We start from the raw sequence: 22063 nt of genomic DNA on the forward strand, positions 1-22063 counted from the left end.
AGTAGCGCTAAGTTTCGCGATCAAAGTTCGTTTCAACGCGTCAGATAAAATCGAGCCTTGATTAAAGGATTTTTCATGTTTCGTAGTCATTCGATCGTAGCCAATTATGAAACAAAAGCGAACATCGCGACAGTTCGCCGTGCAGAACGTAGCATCTGAGACGTTACGAGGACTAAGAAGACTATCTTTATTTTAACTTTAAATTTGAAAAACAGCAATTGTAACATCGTCGCTTTCCTGTACTTTTTAATTCTTGGCTCACGTAAGACTCACGAAGGGAGTCATACGATTCGTAAATACGTCTTGGTTGATTTTCTACTTGAGTTGTTACTTTATGGCTATAAAGGTATATTTTAATATACCTACATAGTCATAAAGAAATTGTTAAATACTTTTGCGAGGTACTGTACTTCTACTACGTTAACATTTACGTATGTACATCAGGTTTTGAGATTAACACGTTTTGAACTATAGTACAACTCGAGGAACGAATTAAGAGAAAAGATGGTAAGCAAAACGTGGAAGCTTCCGGAGCTTCCGTCCTCCTACTGAACGAAGGCAAAGCTTAATCGCGGGTCTGGGTTGGTACGCAACCGCGTCTGGATCCACTTTCCAATAACTGGGAAGTATCGGTGAATGCGGCAGTAAGAGTTCAAGGCTCGGCCTGGCGCGTTCTATCAGCGGGGACGTTGCGAGGCACAAAGGACGAGCGTTTAGCAGCGGCATGCGATTTCGATCCGCGGAAGAGGAACGAGAAATCAGAAGAATAAAGGGGCGAGTACCCCGCAAAGTCACTCGACCTCCATCAGCCATCCTTTGCCCCCTCGCGGCAACGACCATCTATAGCCTCTACCTACATTATATTTCTTTCGTATTTGCCTCTTCTTTCCCTCTTTCTCTCTCGCTCTTCTCTGTCCGTGGCCAAACACACAAACGGCTGCACCTACACGTACACACAAGCTGAGCATTGCCGCGGTCTTATCGGCAGTTATCGGGCCGTGATGTCACACAATGGGGCAGACAATGCTTGGTACAATACACCCCCTGCTTCTAAACCATTCAACCCTCGCCAGCCACCTCCTAGCTCATCCTTCTTCTCCAGTACCAACTCCCTTCCGCGGATCCACCACTCCTATCCTCTCTCGGAATCAGCCCAATCCCAGCAACTTAATAAACGTAATAGCTGACTGCGTCACTTCGCGATCCCAATGAGATGTCCATGAGATGGAAATATATTCCAACATATTAGGATGACCTGGCACCGTGATCATAGTATATGGGCGCATATGCGTTGTGAGTTTGTCTTCGATGAAATATCGCGGACACTTGGTTGGCCCGCTTCTACGATACGAAAAGAAACGGATTCCGATCTACGGGAACGACGTCTCGTTGAGAAATTGAAGTGAAATTTTCGATTGAGGTCAGATCGATTCCAAATTTGATACTAAAATGTAAAAATGAGATCGGCAATCCGATGAAACACCGTGAACTTGTTTATTATTCGCAAATACGATATCGCCGATAACATCGTTGTGAAGGATAAAACATCTTGGAAAACAAGCGAAAAAGGTAGTAGTACAGGGGAAAAGAAGGGATCGAGGACGAAGGGTGAATCTGTGCACGCATCATCGGATCGACACCACGCCCCCGTACGCGCTTCCAGTCGATCCACCCCTACGATCGCGCAATATGCCACCCCGCGTGTGATCACCCTAAAGCACGTACACGAGTCGATACACGAGTCATTGAAAAATGCGGTTAGCCATCCATTATTTCGACAAATTTTCGCTTTACGTGTATTATACTTATTGACCGCAAGGCAGAAGGGGGCATAAACAGTATCGTCGGTGAATTGGAAATATTCACGCGGTCAAAAAGATCGCGTTTCATTGCTCGTAAACTATCAACCGAATTGTTTTTTGTGTAAGCCGAACCAAAAAACACGCGCATGTGGAATAAAAGAGCTACATGATTTATCGACAACAATTACAGACTTTGAATGCCGATCCGTTTAAAGTTGTCAGGCGATGAGAGTTTTTTTTTTTTTTATTTATTTATTTTTTATTCCTTTTCTATCGCTTTATGTATGTATATACATATGTGTGTATGTATGTATGTATGTATGTATGTATGTATGTATGCATATTTATATATGTATATACATAGCCAGGTTTGAAAAATATAAATCGAAACATACCATGACCATGAGGCTGACTGATTAAATAAAACTGCGAAACAGTATACAGTACAGGAATAAATCAAAACGGGCCTGGAGAATAGGAAGGAATCCCTGTCGGTAAATTTTATCGCACGGCAATAAAGCACGTCACGAAACACAATTACATCGACTGCTGACATTTCCAAGCTACATCTTCCAGCGTGGCTCCGCGCGAGCCACGGCTGCGACCGTTGATACGTATCTTCGAAATGGCATCGGAGAAACGTTAATTAAGCGAGCAGATGCGCCGAGGAAATAGTAAATCATACGACCACCCTGTGCGAACACAACGCCCGCCGCGTCGACCGCCTTATCTTCGCCGGGTTATCGAGATAATGATAAATCGCTCGTTCGAATTGGTCCCTTCCAAGGGCGCGCTTTAACCATCCTGGTGAAGGGTTGACGGCTGTATAATGCCAGGATCGTAAAGTCATCCGTTTTGGGGGACGTTCTAACGATACTTTCAATGTCTTCATCATTCTCCAATACGCTTCCAATGTGTATGTATAGAAACGAGAAGACAAGTATGATGCAACCAGGGGTAAGAGAGCTATTTCTCTAGATTCACTCATCTTTTGTATAGTAATTTATCGACTATTGATAGAGGGACGTTGATCTTTTAGTCGTCCTTCAACAAATGGTACTTTCTTATGACTAGGACATTTTTTAAGTTTGAAAGTACAATGAAAGGATCGTCACTATAATCGTATGTAATTTCACATCTCTATGATTTTTATAAATTTACCCATGAATATTAAAAGTTGTCTTATTTGTTGAAACGAGGATGACGTTCACGGGCGAAGATTCGAAAATCGCAACTGGACTGAATAGAAGCCAGTTATCAGCCACGTGTTGTCTGTATCTATTATACAGAGTTGTCTATTGTACAGAATATAATGGATAAATAATTATGCAAAAAGAAGAGAGATACCGTAACGATACTTTATAGTCGAAGTACCTAATCCATTACGATCAATCAACTCTGAATTCCTACCCACTTGCCTACTTTCCAGTTCTACACTTTATAGACAAAACGGCACTCTTCGATTTCAGACTGTCGCATTAGATGGTAACAGAGCCAACAGGCGAACAAACTCTTTGATAACCCTAGCGCGACTGGTCTGAAAATAATAATATCGCGACGCAGTACATTAACGAGTAATTAACTGCTTCGGTCGATTCGGTAGACAATCCGGAAGACGGCAGTAAAACAAGGTTAGCTCGCGGGGTTGAAGCGAGCACGGGGTGGTGGTGGTAAAAGCGGTGGAAGTGGTGGCATCGGAACCGCCCCGGCTTTGCAACCCCGGCGAATGGAGTGACAATGCTGCCACGGGATTCACAGTTCTCTACCACCCCTTTTGTCTTTCCCCTCTTTCCTCTCTATCTCTCGCTCGAGCTGCCGTCCCCTTTCATCCCATTTGCAACTTTCCGGCTTTCCAACCGCCCGCGCCTTTCGATCCTCCACCACCCACGCAGCCCCTTTATCCTGTCTTCATACGCCGCTACAATCTCGCCGCACGCGCACCTTAAGGCAAACGCCTCCTTTCGAAACGATTAACTTCACCACGTGGAGAAAAAGAGGGAACAGATGCAACACCGATTACACGTTTCGTCCGATTTTTGTGCAAATGCGTACACATGTCGCAACGGGTGATTCTGAGACGAATTAAGATCAAAATGCAAGAATCAACGAGGATGTTTCAACGAAGATGTTATAAAGATATAGTTGATTGATTTGCAATTTGATTTTCTTATAGGATCTTCGTTACCACGAAAAAGATTAAAGAGGGTATTTTATTCGTTTCTTTTTTGAGGGGATTAAAACGCTTTGTTTGTGATTAGAAAAATTATATTGAAACTATTAGTCACCGTCTTTGTTATCGCTCTAGATGTATAACATGGTGATTTCGTAAAACGGAAACAGCTATTGCTATAATTTTAATTATTAATTCACGATTAATTTGTAGTACGCTTTAGTAAATTTTGTACGATTACTATAAACCGGCTAAAGTATTTGAAATCTCACGAGTGGCAGTGTATGTAACGAATGAAATAATAGATATGAATTAAAATAGACGTACAATGAAACATGTATGTCTAGAAGATAAAAGCAACTTTAATATCATTAAGTACTTTATTACTTGCGATCGACAATGTATTTGCCTAACTTTTATTAGAAATCCTATTTTTAGAAGACAAAACGTTAACCTCGAAGAGTGAAAGGAATATTGTTTACTCGAATGACAGACAGGGGGAGACAGGGAGAGACAGGGAGAGACAGGGAAGCCCGCGTGCCAGTTGAGTATAAAGACACGCAATCGAGTAGGAAAAAGGGTGGAGGGATGCAAGTTGAAACGTATCGAAAGGATCCACCACCCCTATTTCACAGAAACGACGTTCGGCATCCCCCCTTCTCTTGTCATCCTTGTCGTTTGGCCGTTCCACTCTTGGAGCCTCTGCATCTTCGTCTCTCGCTCATCCTCTGTCTATCTCATCCCCTCGCCTAGCCACCCTCGCGCTCTTTTCTCGTATCAGATCGAGTCCCTCTATTTCGCGTCCTCTATTATTTCTTTTATCAATCTGCGCGCTTTCAGGACGCTTTGAGGCCCGCTGAAAGCTGCGTGATAAATCATGAAATGTAAGAACCTACACCAACACAGAGACACCAGGCTACTACGTGCATTTATAGATATTCGTACGTGTAGACACACGAGCACAGACTAACGCGCGAAGACGAAGAGAAGGTGTTAGTGTAGCGCGGTGGAAGATGTGTGCAACAAGCTCGTGTAGAAACACGCGCGCGTACACGCGTGTGTGTACTTACGAACGTGTGTAAATACGTACATATATAAGCAACGGTTCAATAGGCGGCATTGCCGGGGCGAACGGCATCCATACAGCTCGCCAGATGAGGTCTTCTAGCTTCCGTGGAGTCCGCGTGAAAGGATGCCCCAATAATATTCCATTCACCAAACCACCCCCAACTTCCACCCTGTAGCTTTCCCTTCCGCGTATATACCCCATCCCCGGGCCGGTCTGGCCCGTGCCCACCCGCCATTGATTTTTCATTCGTTGGCTTTTCAATAGTTTGTTATGAGCTTTCCTTCGGCGATGTCTCCTCTACCGGTTTTCACGGGCCAGGCTTACCCTTCTTTGAAACGAGAAAACGCCAGTGGTTGGAGGCGAATTTCCGACTGGCCAAGTCTAACCGATGTGCAGCCACGTCACTGTCCCGGTGAATTAGATGCGTTTGTTGCGACTAAACTCGCGACTTTTTCACGAGTCGCGTTCGAATCGCCAATGGATAGCCGATGCGTGCGATAACATCTGGAAATGTGGCGACTCTGTGAGGAATCGCGATTGCCGATTTGAATTTCGATATTTCGTACTACGAATGCGAGTGACAGGTATTGGAGAGACGACAAGGTTGAGATCGATCGAATTCGAGGAGCACGCGACAAGTTTCGAGCGTCTCGCTGGTGTTAATTGAGCGTGTGAAGGGAATCGTTTGGAATAAAGGGGTGTTTAATAGGCGAACGTGTGAGAATTTGATAGGAGAATCGACAGAAATTTTATGCTTCGAGTCAGTTACGCGTACACTGGTTACTGGACAATTGCAGCTTAATTCGAGGACAGTAAGAGAGACACGCGGAAAGCTCGGCTGGTGAAAATTTTCGAAAGCATTTCCCCGCGAAACAGAGCGAAAATAACCTATAACTTTAATCAGGGATGAATAAAGGCAACCCTTTTCGGAGCGGCGCTGCGTCAAGGCGAAGAATGGAGATGAGGATGTAGCCGAGTATCGGCATTGTTTCCAAACAAAGCACGCCTTTCATACCACCGTGTACCCACCCTGCAACCCCCATCCGCTTGGTCCACCCACAACCCCCCGCCCGTGCACTCCCCACGGCTTTTCAGTCATTTGACACGCAAAGAAGTCAGGCAAGCCGGCATTGTGGCGACCACCACCACTGCGACCTATTGTTACCAGACCACTACCATAACCACCACCCCCGAAATCCACCCTTTCCTTGTTACCCTCTTGCCACCTTTGTCGAATTTGACGGTCGATTCGATGACTTCGACCTAACGGAAACGCTGTTCAGACCTTTATCAAGTTTCCCCCTTTTAATCTCCAACGAATGCTCCAAATGAAACTTCCATGATTATTTCCTAAAGTCCGTTCAAAACGAACGAACGAGCGCGTCGCACGAAAGATCGCGTATTTAGCCGCAGACAGATCGTATGGAATCCTAGCGTTCGACGCGAGTATTCATCATCGAAATTGCATTGCCAACTTCCTGAAAGCAGTCCCATCGGGAAGGCTCGGAGGCAAAACAGAATGGGACACGAGTAGAGAGAATTGGCACCTGCCGACACATCCACGCTAGCTATAGGCGCAATCGTATCCTGTGTTTCCAAGGATATCGCGTAGGAAAAGCAAACATCGATGACGCGTAGATATCGGATGAATGGCAGTGAAAATGACGTATAATGTGAAAGGAACATACGCGTGATATCTTTTACGATTACGTCGATCATTTACACCGGAAAGACGAAGAAAATCGTGCAGCAAGTTTCAACAAGCTGGAAACGTTCTCTAAGCGTATACAACAGCGAGATAAATAATAGTATTCGGATCTGTCTTGTAACGATAACGAGGACGCACGCGACACGATGATCGGCGTGCACGTCAAGAGCGATTGCCGGCACGGTTGAACCGCTTGAACGAATCAGTAGTAGCGCGACGGTCGCGAAAGCATCGTCGGAATTATGCATTGGGCTGCATAATTTCGCTGCATACGGTAGCACGCGCGTCTGCGGCGCGCCGCCGGAGGGGAAAAGTCGATGGCTCGTAATGTGACAAACGAGGCGTCGTGATGCTGTCACGAAAATACCAGCCAAATGCCCGATACGCTCGTTCAAAGCCATTCTATTCGAATGTCGATACCTCGCGTCAGTCTTATTAATCTTCCGGCGCGAGCGTCGGGATATATTGCGTATTATAAACCGTAATAAAAAGAGGCTCCAACGAGAAAAGGGAAAGGAAGAGGGGAAGAGGAAAAAGAGACAGCAGGAGTAGGAAGAAAGAAAAACGCAGAAGGAAAGAACAGTGAGCGAGTAAGAGAAAAGCAAGAGGGAGAGAGGAGGAGGAAAGTTGGGAGAGGGTGGCGAGAGCATTCAGTGCGCGAATTCTATGCGACTCGTACAATACGAGTCCTCTCGCGGAAAGCTTGCACGCGGCTGCTGCTCGAGATTTCCAGATTTCACGGCAGTGAATAAGCTGCCGATGCAAATTTAACCGGCGCTGTCGTTCCCCGCAGAAAAAGCCTAAATGCGTGCCGGAATAATTTGAATTTTTTCCCTCGTTTCCGGCCTCACAATGCCGGCCTCTCGCCGATCCGAGAGAAAGTTCGCGCGAACGAACTTCTCTCTGTGTCTCTACGACCCCCGTCTGTCCGTTAAACAACGATTTTCCGGCCTGAATCGAAAGCTCGGCCTAAAACCGACCAAATTTACAGGGCCAACGATCGAGCAGACTCTCAGAGAATAGGAAAATAACGGATGAGAAAATTGGACAACACGAACGTGTATACTACGCTGTGCAAGATCGGCTAATCGAAAGACTCGATGGAATCAACGGGAAGGTAGGAGGACGCAAATAGCCACGTCTGCCGACAGAGGAACCTGTTAAAAGTTGGAAACTGCGCTCACAGAATAGGGCGGTGCGATGAAAAGGTATACACAGGTGCAGTGGAACGTGTGTGGATGCCAGTGTCGTCGGTCACACGCACAGGACGAAGGACGATCGCCGTGTAAAAGGGATCGAGGAGAAGCAGGAGGACGTCGAGTTTGGTGTTGGATAAAGGGGAGGAAAAGGGTGGTAAGGTAGAGGGGGTGTGCAGAGAGAGAGAGAGAGTGAGCGTGCGAGAGAGTGAGAGAGAGTCCATGCGAATATGTTATACGCTCAAGCTCGTTCGCTCGTAACCGCGCAGTAGAATAGACGAATTGTTCGGCAGCAGAGCTTTTGTCTATTTTACGGAGTTCCAAGGGCTTCGAGCGGAGGGGCGAGTGGCGCAGCCAGAGCGGAGAAAGACACAGGGGGTGAGGGAGTGAGCTGAAAGCTCGGAAATATATTCTCAACTGAACGTTGTACGGATTCGCGCACCGGGCGTTCCTAATTATTGTTTTCCAGGCATCCGTCCTTTCTGGTTGCTGCGGTGACTGAAATTCTCGTTTCGAAACTTTCCCTTCGTTGCTAGCGTCGAGGAATTACGGAGCGAACCACCGGTCGCCTCATTTTTTTTTTCCACATCTCTTTCCAATCCTATTCAGCGCAGACGTATGGCCGCATTACCGCGTATAGCAAACGGTGTGTGCAGAAATTAATAAATTATCGAAGGACAATGCGTTCTCCTAAAGCGAAATGTCGAAAATTTTCAACCATATCACCTACCAATAAGCATAGAAGCGTGTAAGGGAACGTGAAACTTGCCGCAAACCGTGCTGCATAATCTCCAACCATATAGACGCAGACCTGCTATTTCCATTTTCCCCATACGTGCACTTAAATACATTTCCAGAAGACAAGATAACGAACGTCTCGTTAGCTTTTCAAGGCACACACGAAACACGATGGAGAAGCTGGAATACGCGATAGAGGAAAGGACCGACGGTGCAATAGGGCAAGCGAATGCGAAGGAATATAGGGATGGTTAGCGGGAGAGAATGAGAAGGAGAACCGAGGAAAGGGATGTTGGTGGGGCGGTCGTATCGGTTAAGTGGGGGAAATTGCAAAACAATGAGACGACGGGGTAGGGGTAACAATGTGAGGGACAATAGGCCTGATAATGTGCCAGAGAATGGACGCCTAGACAAAAGAGTCGAATAAGGGCGCGCGCACCTACCCGATCCACCACCCACATTACACCATTGACTCGTCCGTTGGCGTATAGAGAACGGAAAAAAGACACCTGCATGCTTCGATGTGGGTTATTTTAAGTTCGAAACAATGCCAACCTCGTGTGAGTTAATCTTCTCGTAGGAAAAGCGAATAAAAAGTTTCGCGAATCAACCAAAGGGATACAAGGCGAATCAAACTTTCTCGTCACGGATAAAGGAGAAATCGCCATAAAAAATAATTTAATTTTCTTCAATCTGCTTCTCAAAATACTATATTTTCTATAGAAAGAGTTAATAAAGTTTGACAATCGGTTAAAGCAAAACGATTGGATTATCAGACGGAGGGACGAAACACCACCGAGTAACCGCTATGCGGAATAAACCAGAGGGATCAGAGCGGAGATCAGGGACGAGGGTAACGCGTGGAACCTACCGCAATGCCAGAGGCCAACGCCTGACATAACCGCGAGTTCTGGAGGGGTTGTGAGTCAAGGGGTTGAACGATCGAAACCTCGGCGTTAGCAGCCCGCTCGTCTGGCGTGCACCTGTTGTTTCTACTTGCCCTGAATCAGTTTGCGCCCGTATCACTGCCGTGTCCGATCTATCGTAATCGACGTATAAAATCGTCCTTTAACTTCCAACGTTTTAACGAACAACGTTCTCACAGTTTGTTCGTAACTTTACCAGTATCTTGTACGTACGAAGATGTTTCCAAGTTAATCGTCGTTTCGTGGAATTCCACTTTCATCGTCAGGTCATAACGCAACTTGTTTTTCTCGGAGAGGCACTGTCCCTCCTGGCAACGCTCTCCGATAATTAGCATTTAACACAGCTGCCAAGGTACGGGGAGGTGGCACGGCTAGATGGAGAACAAGAAAGTGAACTCTCGTCGTCTTTTCGCTCGCTGAAAAATGCGTCGCGACAGCGTCTACGAGATCGCGCGACGGTGTCGTTCTTCGGAACTAAGGAAGCAAGTGAACTCGACGGCTCTGACAGAAGAAGAAAAAGAAAGATACGACGCGATCCGCGATAGAAAAGAGGAAGAAAGTCCGAAGGAAAGGGCCAGAAGGCACGAAAGGAGAGAAAAGAGAAGGCGGAGAAGAAAAGAAACGGACGAGGAAGAGAAGAAGAACGACGACGAAGAAAAAGAGAAGAATCGCGACGAGACGAAAGAGAGAAGTTGTGAAGAGGGAAAGACCAAGGCACCGAGGACAGAAGTGGCCGTACAAGGCAGGAGCGCCACAAACAGTCCATAGAAATACCCCGGCCGTAGAATGCAACTGCCTCTTTGTGTGGCAGCTTACACAGATAGCCCGCGAGTTCGTGTTTAAGCGAGCGTCGGTGTGCGCGAGAGAGTTCGCGAGCGCGCGCCTGTTATTTAAGCTTCGCATAATGGCAACTCTTTTATGCTTCTTGTGTCTTACATCTGAGACTGTGTCGCTCCAGAGGGCGCATTCATTCCCGTGAATACCGTGCACGGGCCTTACAATGGCCTTCTCTACGCCGCCTGCAGCACCTACGGCACACCACCGAGCTGCGCACTCAAAGTGCAGCCACTCTAAGGATGCGCGACGCGGTCGCCTTAGTTTACAGCCTTAGGACAACCACACAGTGTCGCCCCTCTTTTTCCTATCTCTATCCACAGCTCTAACTCTTCGCCATACCGCGATTTTTTCCCGTCAGAGCACCGCGTCTCGGTCTTCTTCTTCTTCTTCCTCTTTCACGAACCTTACACGGTTTGATAGTTAATTTGCAGCGCGACCTAACGAGACCGGTCTCTCTTTCTTCTTCCAGCCCTTTTCCATACTCGCGTATTCTAACTATACCAAGGAACCGGAGAAACCGAGAAAGAAACGACGAAAGAAAATCATGCTCGCGATAGGAAAGAATACATCATCGAAACGACTGTTCCTCGAAGCGATGCGAAACGAACCGAGAGGAGCACCGCGGACCCCCCTCGTCTCTCGACGACGTTCCACTCTTTCATTTATTCCGCGAGGGCCGTCAATAGGAGAAAAAGCTCGATCCGCAAACTTTTGTGTCGCTCGTTCGCTCCGCGACGACCTTCCGGGGGAGGCGACTTTCGAGGCCGGTTTATCGTCGAACGATCGTTTCTCCGAATAATCGCGAACGTGCCTAACGATCGTGGCCGAGGTGGTTGGGTTCGTGCACACGAGGCACGCCACCTTGCGATCGGTCACAAAACAGCGACACAATAACCGGGCCGCAACAATGCCGGGCGACAATGCAGCGCCACCAACACACCGGCGAGCCGAATCTATTGTCTGTACTTCTCTTGTTCTCCTTTCATCCCCTGCACTTCCACGACGAGCCGCAAAGAACGAGGGAGAGACCCGGTGAATCGAGCTGCGCGCGGGGTAACAGCGGAGGAAAAGCTATCCGCGAATGTCGCGACCTCACGGGACGACTTTGTTTAATTGCGCTGACTCGATTAGACGACCACTCTGCCAGACTCGCTCGAGTTCTTCCGCATTGTATTTTTGCGGCCGTTGTTAATGCCGTAATCATCGTTCCCCCGGAGTAACAGGAATTCAATGCGTCGTTCTCCATTGACGTCTCGACCATACCCTTCTTCCTCGATTTTCCTTTCTCATTCTCACCATTCGAGGCTCGTGGCCAGTGAATTAAGAAAAGTACGTATTGGAAACCAGTTCCTTGCTCTAAAGATCCCTCGTCGTGGAAGAATCTGTTATGCTTGGTCCCCAATGAAAAATCCTTGGTTGCAGCTCGAGGAATGCAGAAACGAGGTTGACCACCGCAGCAGAGATCGTTCAATTCTCTTCGCAAATCAAAAATGCAACTATCAGCAGAGGGGTTGCGGGGCAGAAGATCGCCCACTTCGCGAGGACCAGCCAAAAGAATACGAAGTGCCGGGCGAGTGGAAAGTACCTTCACGCAGCAAGATGGATAAGGGAAAGAAAAAGAGAGGTGATACGGGTTAGACCGTGGCTGTAGACAGAGAAAGAAAGAGAGAGAATCGGCCGCCCCACTCATCCTCCCGTCCGTCTCATTGTGTCGGACGATTGTCTTAGAATAATGGCAGAGACTCACAATAGTGACTACAATGCTTGCTCGTCTAACAATGCGGTGACGTCACGCAGCGTCGTGTACGTGAATGTACCGGCACGGGCGCCCCGGCGTCGTGTGCGTCGTCTCTTCAGAGTTCCTCTTTCTCCCTCCCCCTTTCTTCGCGGCTCCACACCCATCTTTCTCTCGCATCCCCCTCTGCCCTCTCCCTTTCCGCGATTCTTCGTTTCGTTATTCGCAGCTCGATCACCCACTTACGCTCGAGTGAGGTTCAATTGGCACTAGCTTCCAAGATTGTACGCGTTGGATACAATTAACGACCCGGTCCCGGGCCAGAGAGATCGGCTAAACAATCGTCGCCGAGGTTTACGCAAAAAAAAGGGTGGCGCCTATGGGACCAAAGGTTGCGCGGAAATCAACGTACAAAAGCTCTTGGAGAAGGAAGCAGCAGATAGTAATAGCAAAAGGATGTATCGACAGAATTCGATCGAATGCTCAAAGAAATTTATTTCCTACACAATAAAGCTAGGTTTCCAAGAGGACAAATCAGCTTTCCGACGTTACCTTTCCTGTCTCTGTTACATCGATCAAGTTTGACTTTCATTGGTCGCGTGCACGGCCCCTGCCGTCTTTCGGGGCACCCCTGCGTGACCGTGGATTCGGTCAAGTCATCCCTAGGGATCACTTCGAAACGCGATTCCACTCCCCTTCCTTTGTTACGCGATAGGGCGTCGGTTAACGAGGTTATTAAGCGAAACGATAAATGCAATTACACATCGACCGTTCCACGTGTGAATTCCATCTCGATATAAAAATCGAACTTTTCCATTGAATCTTCTTTATCTGACTAAGAGACGATTAATCGAGAGAGATGAGTTACTTTGCCATACGCATTGTCAATCTCTCAGACGTAATCATTTCTTTTTAAGGATCCTTTGTCTTTCTACGCATCATTTGTTAAAAATAAATGATATCATATCCCATCTACATCAAAGCCATGTAACTAAAATATATTTGCTTTTGTTAATTTACAACATGGTAACTACAGAAATTTTTAATTAACAAGTGACCTGGTGAATAGATTAAATAGCTAAAGAAATAAACATTTCGGTAGTTGCTTGTTATTGAATAGAATAATGAACGCAATTACACATCGATCGTTCCACGTGTGAACTTCATCTCGCGCGATATAAAGATCGAACTGTTCTTCAACTAACTAACTATCAAAGGTATAAGGTACGATTCACGTAAAATAGTGAAAGAAACAAGTATTTCGAATATATGGTTGCGTGAATTTTAATACAAGAAAGATCTTCAGCGATGGTTCGCGAATAACAGCTGCAGGATGAAAAGAAATCCCGTACTTTCAGATCGCAAGAAGCAGCCTATCGACGAGATAAGAATAAACCGGCGCGTCTTGAGGGCGTGAATGGGAGCCGACTGTTAATTAATACCGGCATTCGAGTCGCATTAAATTGCACGAATTGTACGGCATCACCGACGGCAACGCCGCCTTTTGCAAAGACCAGGTGCAAGTTGAAAAGACTCTTATTAGCAAATAGCATGGTGCACCCAACGGAGCTGATACACGAGCGAATCGAAAGAACGGAAGGAGGATCCTCTTCCTTGTGCGCGGCCGCGATTCCAGCAGGATCTCGCAAAGGTTGAGAAAGCCAGACTGCACGGGTGGGATAGAGAGGGTCGACGGAGGCGAGTTCTTTCGACGTGAACGAGATTTCGAGACGTTTCGCGCTATGAAGACGTCGATTTAAATACCTTTTGGTCGATTCGAGCTGCCTTTGGAAACACGCGTTTCAATCGCAGACAAGGGGAAGAATTATACAGGAATTTCGTATCTTTCTTTTTCCTTCAGATAATGAAATGTCACGTCATTCTATGAGTAACGCCGTCTCTTATTTCGCACTTTGAGTTTCTAAGGTAAACTCAAAGAGTACATGCGGAGATGTGTAACAATTATTTGGAACATTACGGACAGATATATATCTATTTCATATAGAAATGATCGATATTAATGAATAAAGAAGGAAGTTTAGTGATGGACCAAAGACATCGAAAATATCTAAAATAACGAGAGTTATTGGATTATCCATTCTATGGAAATGAAGAATCAACGATAAAAGGCTATGTGGAAATACTTTATGTAGCTATTATACGTATTACGATAATATAATTAAATCTTGAAACCTGCAATGTGTCCTTTATAATGCCCCATGATTAATCGAAGCATCAACCCCTTCAGTTGCACTCTACGAGCAACAGAATTACCATATACATAAGTATCATCTAGCCTTCTCTGGAAGAAGCAGATATAATAACTCAGACATTCATCAAATGTGGAATAATATAGTGACGAAACCACGGGACGAATGTTCGGTTTGCTGAACGTGTTTCAACCAACAGGAGCATTCTTTTCAGGCCCCGCCGTTTGATGAACGAGAAACGATCGGCGACGTTCAAAGCGATCTTGCGCGCGGCGGGAGGAACGACGATAGCACAAAGATTTCGCGAAAGGGGTGGGCAGGGAAGGGGATGGCGGCGAGCAGAGGAGAGAAAGAGATAAAGGGAACCCAGAAAGACAGGGGTACATTGTGCTGGGCCGCTTGATACTTTATTCCGTATAAAAGGAACGGCGGAACAATGGCGGGAACGCGGAAGAATGGAATGAAATGGGACCGAGGGAGACGGATCGAGAGAAAGGAGGAAAGAAAGAGGCGCACTCGCGCCAGTGTGAAGACTCATCACTCTGTAAACAATGCGAGAAGCGAGAGTGACTCAAAGAGTGGCGGAATCCTCAGAGTCCTTCCCTCGGTTGGCAAGAGGGGGATGATAGAGGACAGGGGAGGAAAAGTCCATCTACGTCTTCATTTTTCTAATATTTCGACTTTCTTGATCATCGACGGAGCTTTCTTCGCGCGCTCGCCTCGAGGACTTTGTGGTCTCGTGTATCGAGCATCACGCGTGATGAATCCTCCACTCTAATCTCGCAAATTGCAATAATCAAACGTACACTGGTTCGTGAAAGTATTTAAACACTTAGCATAGAAACTATTTTTTATTTTAGTACTTTTAGTTCTAATTGTCGAATAGTATTACTGACTTTACACATAACTGTAATAATTTCGATCAAATTGTCAAATTTATGGTATTTAATTTCATTTCCATTCCCATGATACGTATTAGTATATATAATGAAATTAAATTAAACATTTTGAAACTAAATAATTTGGCCGTAAATTGCCACGGCCCCCGATAGTTCAACATATATCATCGATACAATGCACCAATGTTAAATCAGAGAGGCTGGACATTTATCATTCGCATTCCGAAAACTCGCTGCGAAAAATTCTCCGACCGGTAAAGCGTAAGCGATGAAATGACAGTATGGTCGTTAGGACAAATAAAAGTTGGCGGGTTCAGGAGGTCAGAAAGCGGCGTTTACGCAAAATTCGAGCGATGCCGACGTCGACGTGGTGATCGTCGTGGTCGCTGTTACGAGGCGGATTCACAAAGCTATCGGCCAGGCAGAGGCCGTGGTATTGTTGGACGAAGATAGGATTCCTTTGATTGTCCGGGACTGTGCGAAACCGTCCAGGAACGAAAGGGAGGAGGAAGAGGAGGCGAGAGGCGCACACTGGCAGGAGAACCCGCTTTACATAACGCGTTATCCACCGCGACAATGGCCGCCGAGAGCCGCGCCTCGAGAAAGAATCGTTTGATGTCGAAGGATTCATCGCGACCGTGCTTCAAGTGAGACCAACAGAGAGAAGAAAGAGACCAGGAAATGAAGGGAGTGGAACAAGGAGGGCTGGAAAATTAATTTCAGCCGGTGAACAGAGAGGGAACGAAAAGCATCGACTCTGGTTGAACGCTTCAGAATAGTCGAGAAAGACGGAGAAACCTTTCGACCGTCCGAGATCGAAGCGTAGTCGTCTGCCACCGATTTCTTTTTTATCATCCTACTACCACTCTCGATAAATACACCCTTCTTCCCTCATAAACATCGTATATATCAATTTCGATGTTTCTACGGTGAACTACATCTAACTCTTAATCGACGTACTTGAGTAATTGACCAACAAATTAGGATCACTTACACTTTGTTAAGTAGAAACGTTATACACACGCGTACTGTATCAGACAAATTGTCCTTGGTTGTTTGCATTGTTATCAAATACGCGACAGTTACTTGATTCGTTTAATTTATTATTACAGCATATTGAAAAATATCTGCGTATTCTTATGGGGACATAACGAAGAATCATTTTTACATGCATTTATATGCGTTGTATTATGAGTAATTACAGAAACGATTGAAATATTCATCTTTTTACCAAGAGAAATTGATTGGATTTTAGATAGAATGCTATAGAGCAAAGGTTAATTATGTTAACATAAATGTGAATTTGAAATATAAATTTGAAAAATGAAATCCTTTATATGAAAACGTCGAAAGAAGATTTAAGTTCACGTGTCACGGACATTGCACACGAATCGATGCTGGACGCCTCGACTGATTCTTGTCCCTCGGCTGCAGGTTGAAGTGACTCAAATGTGCCGCCAATGGTACAAGGGTGCGTGGCGCCAGCCAGGGTAAGTCCCATAGAAGTCGTAGAAAGAGAACGAGAAGCAGAAGGCGACCCACAAAGAACGAGGCAGGGAAAGAAAGACGAGAGGGGGTGGGATGGGGGTTGAAAATATTTAGACATCCGCGAAGGGATGAATAAGACTAAATTGTATCCACAATGCTGTCTCAGAGGCAGACGCGCTCTGAATAGCCTTAATAAACTCGCTGAATCCTCGGAAATATTTCCAAGCCGGAGGAGTACCGAATGCGGCGAAAACTCTTCTCCCCCTACCGACTTCGCGTTCTTCTCGTTCTAGCAAAGCAACCACCCTGTCGCCCACCCCTCGCGACCAACATCGCCACCCTCTGCCTCTCTTTATCTTCTAGATATCTACGCGAGATGCGAACGTGACAGGGCCCGTTGAAACTTTCCTCGAGAGGGCCTTACGCAACGAAACGTAGCCAAATAAAACGTAACCAAGATCAAAGAGCTGAAGATTATTGAAAACCTTTCTGAAAATCAACCATCATGGAAGATAAAATTAATTTGAAGAATTTTATAACTTTGAGATTTAGTTACATCTTCAAGTATAAAGAATCAACTTAGGTATAAATAAACTAACGAAGGTTTGTACAAGCCAAAGATATAGTCGTTAAAACAAGCAATATTTTTAAAATTATGGAGAGGCTGGGAAAATACATGTCTAGCTTCAAGTAATTCAATTCGATGATAAAAGAACGATTTTGGTGATACGAGATTTATCGACAACACGTTGAATTTCAAAACTGTCCTTCTAAAAGAATGGAAAACGTGACTTATCGTCTTCTTCTTCTACAAATAATTTTTCTACGAATAAGATTCCGAACGGTGAACAGTGTTTTAATTCCAGCTCGGAAAATGAAACCGGACTTACTTTTCTCAAAGTCGAAGAAGATAACGCTACGACACTTTCTGTCCAGTGTCCAGAAACTTTCGTCGGAGCATGAGAGTCACTAATGGACTCCGATTGTGGCTCCAGTTTCTTCATTTTCCTTCAAATCCCTACGAGTTATACGAAGCAATACTACGATTCTTTTATGAAATCCAAGATAGATATGATCATTTCGCGATTGAATTAAATTTATGAAAAACAAGCACACGATTCTTCCATCTTGCTTTTAGGGTGGCGTCAATGGGAATGGGATATGTAACGCATAGCTCTCCCATTGGTCTGTATAATACGTAGATTTGCTACCCGCTGCGATACACTTTTCCCTGCATTAGGAAAAGAGCATTCGCTCGTTTGTCCTACACACCGATTTGTTTCAGCTCCAGATTCCCTGACAATTTTCAAGAGACTCCAGAACCAATCGAAAGGTTTCGATAAAATTAATATGTTCGCTAAGAGATTCCGCCGCAGCTTGGCCCATTTTCCTATCAACTTCTGATAAATTCCAAATTTCCAAGGGATTCCAGGGAAGTCCCTCCGAGGTTTCGATGAAATAAACAATTATAACTAGACGCGAAGATCCTACCCACGAAGCAAAAAGGACGTATCGATTTTCCCGAATCCCTGCGAACGATTTTCTATTCAATTCTAAATCGATAGGTCATTACGTGTTTCTGTAGAAATCATGGAAGTGGAGCGTTCGCAACGCGACGCGAAACGACGATGACAACTGGGAGGAACACGTCGAACGCGGGTGCACAAGGTGAGCGAGAGAAACGAACTGCGTGAAAGGGTGCGGAAAAGGAAGCAGGAGAAGGAAGGGGCAGGTGGAAGCGAAGCCGGGCAGAAACGGATTCACGATTTCGCATGAATCGCTAGTTACTGAATAAAGTCCTTTCTGCCGGGTTGGCCGGAGCTGGCGGTGGCTGACTTTACTTTATTATATGTATATTCGCTGCAGCCAGGATGGAAGAGGGTTTTCGCGGAGTTGAAGGGACCCAGAGGACGGCGGGGGTGTCTGGCGGAGGAGGCGGTGGGTGGAGGTAGTCATTCAACCGTGCGGTTCTATGAAATCAAAGGCCACATTGTCACCGGAATTACCTCCATTCGGAAACGACGTATTCAGGCTAGCAGGCGCACGTGGAATTAACCCTATTTGTTTGCCGCCTTCGAGTCGCGTGTAACGAAGCCACGATTTATTCGCGTATGCCACCGCGCCACGCCGCGAGGGACACGCCGATCCTGTGTGTGCGTGAACGTGTATGCGAGGATCCAAGCGGCCTAGAATCGATAGGAGCAGCACGGGGTGAAGGAAAAGGAGTTTGTTCCAGAGGCAAGAATCCTGAATCGCAGCTAATGACTCGTTACCAGTCGTTCGTTCTTGAATAAAATCCGCGCGTCAAACGGGACGACGACGTGACGACACCGGTGCTGCTTTATGCTGAAATGCCAATTACACGGACACGACGATTAAGCGAAATAGCCGTTATTGGAGCACGTCGCCACGAGGATGCGACGATTAGACCAACGTCAGGGAAAGCAAACTATCACCGCCACCGAGAGACACGAATCCTGCCATTCCATCGCAATGCAGAGAAATTTTTATATGTGCAGTGGATCGTGAAAATGTTTACATTTATAGCACAAAAGTTTTATGTATATAGCATTGTATGCGTTATTTAAAATATTTTTAAGTATTATTAGCACTGTAACGGGACGCAATTATCATAATTATATACGCATATACACGCACGATACAATGCATATTTGCAAGTATCTATAAGTATTCGAATACCTTCGTGAACTGTACGTACGTATTCGAAAAGAGACGAAGATAAAATAAAATACACGATCTCTCGTTTAGCTCCGATAATGATCAACGGAGAACATTGAAATGCAAAATATATGTATACACGCAGCCTATATTTGGCTATATCTAATTTCTATATGATCCCGCGGAGATCTTCTATTTGGATCTGGTCGACAATGAATAGAAAACGCGTGGACATCTATCGTTTTACCGATGGGAAGTGCAGCCGAATTTTATTGATTAATTGATCGGCGATCCGTCACCGGGGTAGTTCACCAATAGGGTTATTATATAGGCTATCGCGTCGATCCTGTCAGCTGTTGGCGTTACGGTTAAACCCACCCGAAATTTCACGCCTGCAGATGACACCGCCTAATTCACCGGCTATCCCACGCTGCGATATCGGTTTAGAGATTCGACTAGCCGCAGTGGATTTTCGTTTATTACGGGCAGGTGTAAATTATAATTATTTCGGTAACATCTGCCTTCCCTTCGAGCGCTATTCCAATCTATGAAACGAGCAGCTCCTCCATCGATTCGATCGAACGTTAAATTTTCCACGCCTCCTCCGTTCCATAAAACTAATATCTCCTATTAATAACTGCATTCAATTAGGACAAAGTCTGCTAACAAGAACTTAATGGTTCTCTAATTTTTCACCCTGATATGCGATTAAAATCTTGAATTAAGAAATTTAATTTGAAATTAAAGTACTTAAAAAGAAAAAATAATTGGATAAAGAGAAATTATTGTCGGTGAAGACGCGTTAAGAAGTTCGAAGTTTGAAAAGCAGTGAAAGTAAAGTTAGTGTACAGCGTGTATACCGAACCACGTGTGTCTTCAGGACCAAATAGCCACACGTTCACAGGTGGCTGCAGATCTCGCGTGCTGTATTCGGTCGTGCAAGTCGCAGACTAGGGGATTCACGGAAGGTGTGTTATTTCAAAAGCTTTCAGGGCGCACGATCCTTGCGGTCGCGTTGAAGACCGCTGACGGAGCACCTCGTTCCCACCCCGAAACCGCTACCGAGCCACCCCCCTCTGCCTACGATAACAATGGTCGATTTTAATACACCTCGCGCGACAAGGGGTGAGCGAGATGAACGAGCACTGACGGGGAAAAGGCGATCTACATTTGACGTGCGTCCTGTGAATAAAAGTTGGGGTGGAGAGAGTCTAGAAGAAAAAAAGGAGAGAAACGATGAAAGAAACGTGGTGAAAAGCGAGAGAAACTCAAAGACACAGGACCAGAAGAGGCCAAGCAACTAAAAAATAGAAAAGTAAGGGCAGGATGCAGAAGAAGCAGAAGAAGAAGAAGAAGAGGAAGAAACGAATGGATGACACGATAGAGGGTGCAAAGGGGAAGGAAGAGAAACAACAAGAAGAGAGTGGAAGGGCAGAGGAGCGTGCAAAAGCGCACGCAAAGAAAAACAAATGAACGCTGCCTAACCGAAACAATTGAAGCCTGCATGGAATAGGGGTTGCTGGCCTTTTATGTTGCCCACCCTCTATGCTCGCCACCCCCGACCAACCACCACCTTTACAGTGTGCCTAACCCGCAGCTATATCCAACGTCACTTCCACCAGCGCCTCCTCTCTTCTTCCGTCAACCCCCTACCCCCCATTTTTATTCCCTCATTTTTGGCCCTCACCGGCAACTTCCCCTCCCCTTCACGTTTTGCCTCAACGGAACTCGAACGAGGATATTCGAGCGATCGTTCTGATGAGGCCTTTATACGATTCGCGAGAGCCTTTCAGCCGCGCACGCCTCGGATAAGAATTTCAATTTCTCTCTAGCGGCGCACGATTGTATCGGCAGCCGCTTATGCATCGCTGATCGTTTCCTCGTTTCCCAGGAATAGGACTCTATATAGATATTTTTCTTTCTTTTTACCACGAGCCTTTCTTTCTTTCTTTCCCTTTTTGAGGAATTGGACCCCGCAAGTTACTTACGAGTTGAATCTTGAACGCTGTGTTTTTGGTTTAGTAAGAAGATCTTTTCCCGTGGTTGCTTAGAGATTAACTCATTGGCGTACTAATTATTTTAAAAAAGTTACCAATATTTTGTCAGGAGCAAACTCTCCTTTTAATATGCTTATTCCTCCATGAAGGAGGCGTTTTTTCTTATCAGCTTCTACATTCTATTTTCATAGTATTAAAGTTTTATAGCGATATGAAAGTAGTAAATAATATGGAATTTAATGTAGTTAATTAATACATAAATGATATAATAAATATAATCGTGAAACAATGCTTTATGTAGCTATACTATGTATAACATGGCCTGACCCTATAACTTTAATTTTATTCAAATTTCAAAAACTTTTTAATTACTTTAAATTATTTTAAAACGCCAAGTAATATGAAACAATATTTCACTTGTTAATTATCACTCGTTTACCTCTTTTTTTCTTTAAGTTTAAGAAGTAAACTGAGGTAAAAATTTAGAAGAATATTTAGATAACCATCGATAATCGTATACAAATAATATGTCAAAATAAAAATTTTATTTCCTACTGGTCGGAGAATTTAGACTTATATTTCTAAAATATATTATATTTCACATTTATA

The 22063-nt window shown here is 45.3% G+C and overlaps 1 protein-coding gene across 14 annotated transcripts in view; it reads right to left on the bottom strand.

Moving 5' to 3' along the window:
- The window catches only part of LOC126922562 (transcription factor Sox-2), a 359193-nt gene that overhangs the window by 317335 nt on the left and 19795 nt on the right, over window positions 1-22063 (bottom strand). The gene's annotated exons all lie outside the window — the stretch shown is intronic.

The sequence above is a fragment of the Bombus affinis genome, chromosome 12 (assembly GCF_024516045.1).
Source record: "Bombus affinis isolate iyBomAffi1 chromosome 12, iyBomAffi1.2, whole genome shotgun sequence".
NCBI lineage: Eukaryota > Metazoa > Arthropoda > Insecta > Hymenoptera > Apidae > Bombus > Bombus affinis.